Source organism: Bos indicus x Bos taurus, chromosome 22 (genome assembly GCF_003369695.1).
Source record: "Bos indicus x Bos taurus breed Angus x Brahman F1 hybrid chromosome 22, Bos_hybrid_MaternalHap_v2.0, whole genome shotgun sequence".
Taxonomy (NCBI): Eukaryota; Metazoa; Chordata; class Mammalia; order Artiodactyla; family Bovidae; genus Bos; species Bos indicus x Bos taurus.
Window position 1 is genome coordinate 51,494,351 of NC_040097.1, and position 9,458 is coordinate 51,503,808.

Sequence of the window (9,458 nt, forward strand, 5' to 3'; positions counted from 1 at the left end):
GATGATTTACACATTTGCTTTCCACCAACATGCTATCTTTAATACCAATACTCTTCTGAATGTTTATCTCAATGATTGTCTGTATTTTTAAAGTAAATCCAATTTTATCTTTGGCACGTTATGATTACTAATAATTCTTCTAGCAAACACTAGCATCTGAATCAATATCTAAGTGGACCCTGATACCAGAGTTGACAACAAATGACCTACTCTAATAGTCAGTCAGCACACTTTGATCCAGAGGCCAAATCCAACTCATGCTCTGTTTCCATAGATAAAATAGTACTGTAACACAATTGTGATTATTTGTTTGCATGTTGTTTATGAGTGCTTTTCTATTAATACTACCAAGTCAGAGCAGTTACAACAGAGTCCATATGGCCTGACTCTGTATTTGACTTTTTACAGGAAAAAAAGTTTGCTGGCTGACACTGTCAACATGTATTCATTCATTATATATTTATTCACCATATGCTATTAATCAGGCACCGTTTCAGTAACTGAGGGTGTAGAGGTGAGAAACAGGGCATGTCAACTGAGGGACAAATATTTGAATGGGTGGTGGTGGTGGGCTGACAATAAACAAGCCTGCATGTGTGTGAGCCCAGCCAGCCGCTCAGTCATATTGGACTCTTTGGGACCCCATGACAATAGCCACTGTGCTCCTCCATCCATGGGATCCTCCAGGCAAGAATATTGGAATGGGCTGCCATTTCCTCCTGCAGGGATCTTTCTGACTAAGGGATTGAACCCATGTCTCCTGCATCTCCTGTGCTGGCAGGTGTTTTCTTTACCACTGTGATACCTGGGACACCCCTAAAAAAGCATACATGTAAAAAATTAATAAGACATGTTCAGAAAGTGATTTGTGTTGTGAAGAAAATAAAGTGGGTGTGGTGGCAGAAAGAGACTGCTGGGAGGCAGCACCATCAGTTTAGATATCAAGAAGGCCCCTCAGGGAAGGCTGATATTAACTGAAGACTGCAGTGGAAACAATGAAATGCTGACAAGGAACGAGGTGGACAAAGATCTTGGGATGGAAAGGACTTGATTTGTCCTAAAACCATAAAGGCCAGTGTGGAGTCAACTAAACTCTGAGAAAATAGAAAATACAGGATTCTGGCTAAATGTTTGTGAGATTTCTGATCGAGGATAAATTGCATTCTTTCATTTCCACTGTGTTTCACAGAAGGAAGCAATATTGATTAAGATTGCTTAGTATTCTTTCATGCTAATGATTAATGTTGGCTGCAGTGTGAACATAAATGATTTGTACAACAACACTGAAAAAACTAAGAAGTTCTGATTAAAATGGAAAAAAAAGAAAAGATTTATGTCTCCTTTAGATGTGAGGCTAAAATATTGCTCCCTACTCATCTCCACCCTGATCAGGCCATTTAAGGTGGCAGAGTTACGTCAGACCTTAAAATTTTCCTCTCTCCAAACTCAGTGACATAAACAAATACAACACGAAACAAAAAAATCCTGGGAAAAACAAATGAAAAGAGCTGATGACTTGAACATGAACAATAAATGTTTTAAGAACATGTAAATTTCCTTCAAAGTTTTATGGAGAATAAGTTGGGATTGGGTGCATAGTTGGAGGATGGTGGTTTGTTTGAAAAGAGAAATATGCTAGAGAAACATTGAAAATTCTCACAAGGATCAACAACTTGGTGTGTACTTTGGCAGCAGAAGTATTAAAATTGGAAAGATACAGAGAAGAGTAGTATGGATGATGTGTAAGAAAGATCTGAAAATTCATGAAGAAGACCATGTTTTTAAAAATGAGATAAGAGCTTGAATAGACATTTCTCCAAAGGTGAGATACAAATAACCAATGAGCAGGAAAAAATGCTCAACATTACTAGTCATTAGAGAAATACAAATTAAAACTATAATTAGTCCTTATGTCCTACCTATTAGAATAGCTACTATAAAAAATACAGAATATAACCAGTGTTGGTGAGGATGCAGAAAAACTGCACCCCGTATGTACTGTTGCTTCAGTTCAGTAGCTCAGTCGTGTCCACCTCTTTGTGACCCCATGCACTGCAGCATGTCAGGCCTCCCTGTCCATCACCAACTCCTGGAGCTTGCTCAAATTCATGCCCATTGAGTTGGTGATGTCATTCAACCATACCATCCTCTGTCATCCCCTTTTCCTCCTGCCTTCAATCTTTCCCAGCATCAGTCATTTCCAGTGAGTCAGTTCTTTGCATCAGGTGGCCAAAGTATTGGAGTTTCAGCTTCAGCATCAGTCCTTCCAATGAATATTCAGGACTGATTTCCTTTAGGAATGACTGCCTTGATCTCCTTGCTTTCCCAGGGACTCTCAAGGGTATTCTCCAACACCACAGTTCAAAAGCATCAGTTCTTCAGTGCTCAGCATTCTTTATGGGCCAACTCTCACATCCATACATCACTGCTGGAAAAACCATAGCTTTGACTAGATGCACTTTTATCAATACGGTAATTTCTCTGCTTTTTAATACAATGTCTAGTTTTGTCATAGCTTTTCTTCCAAGGAGCAAGCATCTTTTAATTTCATGGGTGCAGTTACCATCTGCAGTAATTTTGGAGCCCAAGGAAATAGTCTCTCACTGTTTCCATTTTTATTCCATTTGTTTGCCATGAAGTGATGGGACCAGAGGCCATGATCTTAGTTTTCTGAATGTTGAGTTTTAAGCCAGCTTTTTCTCTCACCTCTTTCAGTTTCATCAAGAGGCTCTTTAGTTTCTCTTCACTATCTGCCATAAAGGTGGTGTCGTCTCCATATCTGAGGTTATTGACATTTCCTCCAGCAATCTTGATTCCAGCTTGTACTTGATCCCACCCAGCATTTCACATGATGTACTCTGCATATAAGTTAAATAAGACGGTGACAATATACAGCCTTGATGTACTCTTTTCCCAATTTGGAACCAGTCCCTTGTTTCACATCTGGTTCTAACTGTTCTAACTGTTGACCTGCATATAGATTTCTCAGGAGGCAGGTAAGGTGGTCTGGAATTCTCATCTCTTTAAGAATTTTCCACAGTTTGTGGTGATCCACATAGTCAAAGGCTTTGGCATAGTCAGTGAAGCATAAATAGATGTTTTTCTGGAATTCTCTTGCTTTTTCTATGATGCAATGGATGTTGGCAATTTGATCTCTGGTTCCTCTGCCTTTTCTAAATCCAGCTTGAACATCTGCAAGTTCATGGTTCATGTATTGTTGAAGCCTAGCTTGGAGAATTTTGAGCATTACTTTGCTAGCATGTGAGATGAGTGCAATTGTGCAGTAGTCTGAGCATTCTTTGGCATTGCCTTTCTTTGGGATTGGAATGAAAACTGACCTTTTCCAGTCCTGTGGCCACTGCTGAGTTTTCCAAATTTGCTGGCATATTGAGTGCAGCACTTTCACAGCATCATCTTTTAGGATTTGAAATAGCTCAACTGGAATTCCATCACCTCCACTAGCTTTGTTCGTAGTGATGCTTCCTAAGGCCCACTTGACTTTGCAATCCAGGATGTTTGGCTTTAGGTGAGTGATCACACCATCGTGGTTATCTGGGTCATGAAGATCTTTTTTGTACAGTTCTTCTGTGTGTTCTTGCCGCCTCTTCTTAATATCTTCTGCTTCTGTTAGGTCCATAACCATCTCTGTCCTGTATTGTGCCCATCTTTGCATGAAATGTTCCCTTGGTATCTCTAATTTTCTTGAAGAGCTCTCTAGTCTTTCCCATTCTATTGTTTTCCTCTATTTATTTGCATTGATAACTTAGGAAGACTTGCTTCTCTCTCCTTGCTATTCTTTGGAACTCTGCATTCAGATGGATATATCTTTCTTTTTCTAATTTGCCTTTCACTTCTCTTCTTTTCTCAGCTATTTGTAAGGCCTTCTCAGACAACCATTTTGCCTTTTTGCAATTCTTCCTGGGGATGATTTTAATCACCACATCCTGTACAATGTTATGAACCTCCGTCCATAGTTCTTCAGGTACTCTATCTATCAGATAATCACTTGAATCTATTTGTCACTTTAATGGTATATTCACAAGGGGTTTGATTTAGGTCATACTTTCTTCAATTTTAGTCTGAATTTTGTGATAAGGAGTTCATGATCTGAGCCACAGTCACCTCCCAGTCTTATTTTTGCTCACTGTATAGAGCTTCTCCATCTTCAGATGCAAAGAATATAACCAATGTTATTTCTGTATTGACCATCTGTTGATGTCCATGTGTCTTGTGTTGCTGGAAGAGGGTGTCTGCTATGACCAGTGTGTTCTCTTGGCAAAACTCTGTTAGCCTTTGCCCTGCTTCATTTTGTATTTCAAGGTCAAACTTGCCTGTTCAGGTATCTCTTGACTTCCTACTTTTGCATTCCAGTCCCTTATGATGGAAAGAACATCTCTTTTTGGTGTTAGTTCAAAAGGTCTTCATAGAACCATTGAACTTCAGCTTCTTCAGCATTACTGGTCAAGGCATAGACTTGGATTACTGGGCTATTGATGGTTTGCCTTGGAAATGAACAGAGATCATTTTGTCATTTTTGAGATTGCACTCAAGTACTGCATTTATGACTCTTCTGTTGACTATGAGGGCTACTCCATTTCTCCTAAGGGATTCTTGCCAACAGTAGTATATATAGTGATCATCTGTATAAAATTCAACCTTTCCTGTCTATTTTAGTTCACTGATTCCTCAAATGTCAGTGTTCACTCTTGCCATCTCCTGTTTGACCACTTCCAATTTACCTTGATTCATGGACCTAATATTCCAGGTTCCTAAGCAGTATCAGTCTTAGAGCATCAGACTTCACTTCCATCACCAGTCACAATCCCCGCTGGGCATTGTTTTTGCTTTGGCTCAGCTTCTTCATTCTTTCTGAAGCTATTTCTCCCCTCTTCTCCAGTAGCATACTGGGCATCTACCAACCTGGGGAGTTCATCTTTCAGTGTCGTGTCTTTTTGCCTTTTCATACTGTTCGTGGCATTCTCCATGGCATTCTCAATGGAAAGAGTGACAGACTTTATTTTTAGGGGCTCCAAAATCACTGCTGATGGTGATTGCAGCCATGAACTTAAAAGACACTTGCTCCTTGGAAGAAAAGTTATGACCAACTTAGACAGCATATTAAAAAGCATAGACATTACTTTACCAACAGAGATCTGTATAGTCAAAGCTACAGTTTTTCCAGTAGTCATGTATGTATGTGAGAGCTGGACTATAAAGAAAGCTGAGTGCTGAAGAATTGATGCTTTTGAACTGTGGTGTTGGAGAAGACTCTTGAGAGTCCCTTGGACTGCAAGGAGATCCAACCAGTGAATCCTAAATGAAATCAGTCCTGAACATTCATTTGAAGGACTGACGCTGAAGCTGAAACTCCAATACTTTGGCTACCTGATGCAAAGAATCGACTTATTGGAAAAGATCCTGATGCTGGGAATGATTGAAGGCAGGAGGCGAAGGGGACGACAGAGGATGAGATGGTTGGATGGCATCACCAACACAATGGACATGAGTTTGAGTAGGCTTTGAGATTTGGTATGGACAGGGAAGCCTGGCGTGCTACCATCCATGGGGTCGCAAAGGACACGACTCAGTGACTGAACTGAACTGATGGCATTCTCAAAGCAAGCATAGTGAAGTGGTTTGCCATTCCCTTCTCCAGTGGACCATGTTTTGTCGGAACTCTCCACTGTAACCCTTCCATCTTGTTTGACTCTACACTGCATGGTTTATAGTTTCATTGAGTTTGACGAGGCTGTGATCCAAGTGATCAGTTTGGTTTGTTTTCTGTAATTGTGGTTTCCATTCTGTCTGCCCTCTGATGGATAAGGAGAAGAGGTTGTGGAAGCCTCCTGATGGGAGGGACTGGCTGTTGGGGGATCTGGGTCTTACTCTGATGGGCGGGGCCATGCTCAGTAAATCTTTAATTCAATATTGTTTTGATGGGTGGGGCTGTGTACTGTCCCTGTAGTTTGGACTGAGGCCTAACTATGGTATGGGTAATGGTGGAAACGGCAACCTTCTTTAAAAGGACTTATGCCAGGACTCTTGTCTCCAGAAGGCCACTGGAGGCCCAGGCCTCTGCTGGAGCCTCCTGGGCACTCACAGGCAAGTCTGGCTCAGTCTCTTGTGGGGTCACTGCTCCTTTCTCCTGGGTCCTGCTGCGTACAGGTTTTGTTTGTGCCCTCCAAGAGTCTATTGCCCCAGTCCTGTGGAAGCTCTGTAATCAAATCCCACTGGTCTTCAAAGTCAATTTCCTTGGGAGTTCTCAGGCCCTTTGCTGGATCCCCTGGTTGGGAAATCTGTTGTGGGCCCTAGAACTTTCACAACAGTGGGAGGATTTCTTTGGTATAATTGTATTGTTGGTGGGAGTACAAAACTGCATAACTGCTGTGGAAAACAGTACAGAGGTTTCTCAAAAATTAAAGTAGAACTACCTATAAACCAGCAATTTAACTTCTATATCCAAAAGAATTGAAAGCAGGATCTCAAAGAGATATTTTCACATCCATGTCCAGAGTATCACTGATCGCAATAGCAAAGAGGTTGGAGCAACCCAAGTGTCTAACAATGGATAAATGGATAGACAAAGGCTATATATACATACAATGGTATATCTATCATCCTTAAAAAGGAATGAAATTCTGATGCATGTTATAATATAGATGAATCTTGAGGACATGATGCTAAACAAGTCAGTCACAAAAAGACAAATGCTGTATAATTCCACTTATACAAGGTTCTTAGGGTAGTCCGATTCAAAGACACAGAAAGCAGAATAATGGTTGTCAGGGGCTGGTGGGAGGGGAGAATGGGGAGTTATGGTTTAATAGGTATAGTGTCCATTTTACAGTATAAGAGAGTTATGGAGATGAATGGTAGGGATAGTTGCGCAACAATGTGAATATACTTAATACTCCTGAACTGCAAACTTAGAAATGGTTAAAATGGTAAATGATGGGTTATATAATTTTTTTACAACAACTAAAAAAAAAAGTATTGACAGATTGTAGAAAGGAAGGAGACAGGTCAGAACAGAGCTTGGGAGTGCTAGAAACTGCTGACTTATTAAGACCATATGAAAATGTTATCCAGAATTAAAGGTTTTTATCACTTCGCAGGTAGGGTGAAAAGATGAAGAACATAGAAAATCTTACCTGAAACTGTTCAGATTGAAATGACTAATTAAAAATTGCTTTCCCTGGCTTTTTAGAAAGGGCAAATGCTAACTACACACATACAGATTCTTGTCTTCTCCTTTTCAAGTATATTGTGAGCCAGCAGCTTGAAATTAGCAAAAAGTAACCACATAGTAATTAAGGAGAAGGCAATGGCACCCCACTCCAGTAGTCTCACCTGGAAAATTCCATGGACGGAGGAGCCTGGTAGGCTGCAGTCCATGGGGTCGCTAAGAGTCAGCCACGACTGAGTGACTTCACTTTCACTTTTCAGTTTCATGCATTGGAGAAGGAAATGGGAACCCACTCCAGTGTATTTGCCTGGAGAATCCCAGGGACAGGGGAGCCTGGTGGGCTGTCATCTATGGAGTCGCACAGAGTTGGACATGACAGAAATGACTTAGCAGCAGCAGAAATTAATGACTTGAACCTGAATTGATGCTTTTGAATTATTGTGCTGGAGAAGACTCTTGAAAGTCCCTCGGAATGCAAGGAGATCAAGCCAGTCAAACCTAAAGAAAATCAATCCTGAACATTCATTGGAAGGACTGATGCTAAAGCTTTGGCCACTGGAAAAGATCCTGATTTCTGCGAAAGATTGAAGGCAAAAGAAGAGGGTGGTAGAGGATGAGATGGTTGGAAGCACACTGACAGTGGACATGAATTTGAGCAAACTCTGGGAGATAGTGAAGGACAGGGAAGCTTCACCTGCTGTAGTCCATGGGGTTGCAAAGAATCGGCCACAACTTAGCAACTGAACAACAACAGCCACATAGCAATTAATGACTTGACTCTCCTTTATGGTTAAAGGTAACTTCTGCTATATTTGATACAGCATGATTAGCACCACTTTCATAGGAACTGGCTGTTTACAGACTCACTAAAACCATCTCCTTTCCATTTGACTCACCAAGAAAGTAGACTCTTTACTGCTTTCCTCAACATTGGCTGCTGTAGTCAAAAACTTTATAAATCACTATGCTGCAGTAGACAAAGCCTTGCCACGGATTACAAAGATATGTGGTTTCATTATCTGGTTCTGCATATGCAAAGTATATTGGTGTAAGCAAAATACAACCACTACAATTAAGTTTCCTCATTGGTAAAATGATTCTATGTACATCATAAGATTGCACTAACAGTTAAATGAGATAACATACGTGCAAGCACTCAAACAACAAAATTCCATGCAAATATAGGTTATCAGATCAGATCAGATCAGATCAGTCACTCAGTCATGTCCGACTCTTTGTGACCCCATGAATCGCAGCACACCAGGTCTCCCTGTCCATCACCAACTCCCGGAGTTCACTGAGACTCATGTCCATTGAGTCAGTGATGCTATCCAGCCATCTCATCCTCTGTCTTCCCCTTCTCCTCCTGCCCCAAATTCCTCCTAGCATCAGAGTCTTTTCCAATGAGTCAACTCTTCGCATGAGGTGGCCAAAGTACTGCAGTTTCAGCTTTAGCATCAGTCCTTCCAAAGAAATCCCAGGGCTAATCTCCTTCAGAATGGACTGGTTGGATCTCCTTGCAGTCCAAGGGACTCTCAAGAGTCTTCTCCAACACCACAGTTCAAAAGCATCAATTCTTCAGCGCTCAGCCTTCTTTACAGTCCAACTCTCACATCCATACATGACCACTGGAAAAACCATAGCCTTGACTAGACGAACCTTTGTTGGCAAAGTATTGTCTCTGCTTTTGAATATGCTATCTAGGTTGGTCATAACTTTCCTTCCAAGGAGTAAGCGTCTTTTAATTTCATGGCTGCAGTCACCATCTGTAGTGATTTTGGAGCCCAGAAAAATAAAGTCTGACACTGTTTCCACTGTTTCCCCATCTATTTCCCATGAAGTGGTGGGACTGGATGCCATGATCTTCATTTTCTGAATGTTGGGCTTTAAGCCAACTTTTTCACTCTCCACTTTCACTTTCATCAAGAGGCTTTTGAGTTCCTCTTCACTTTCTGCCATAAGGGTGGTGGCATCTGCATATCTGAGGTTATTGATATTTCTCCCAGCAATCTTGATTCCAGCTTGTGTTTCTTCCAGTCCAGCGTTTCTCATGATGTACTCTGCATATAGGTTATAACTCTCATCAAATTCCCCATAAATCTGGAAGGAACCAAGAGTCCGCAAACACAAAAAATACTTATAAAAATTCTATAACTCACGGTCTTTCAGTGCATTATATATTGAAATAAACATTCAGGGATAAAAATATGAGGCTCAGACTGCTGTGGTGGTCCAGTGGTTAAGAATTTGCCTTACAATGCAGGGGGCATGG

The 9,458-nt window shown here is 41.0% G+C and overlaps 1 non-coding gene across 1 annotated transcript; it reads left to right on the plus strand.

Moving 5' to 3' along the window:
• The first annotated feature begins 1,680 nt into the window (after positions 1 to 1,680).
• On the plus strand, positions 1,681 to 1,783 carry LOC113881090. Its single transcript, XR_003507942.1, has one exon. It is a non-coding gene; the product is annotated as a U6 spliceosomal RNA (small nuclear RNA).
• The last annotated feature ends 7,675 nt before the right edge of the window (positions 1,784 to 9,458 follow it).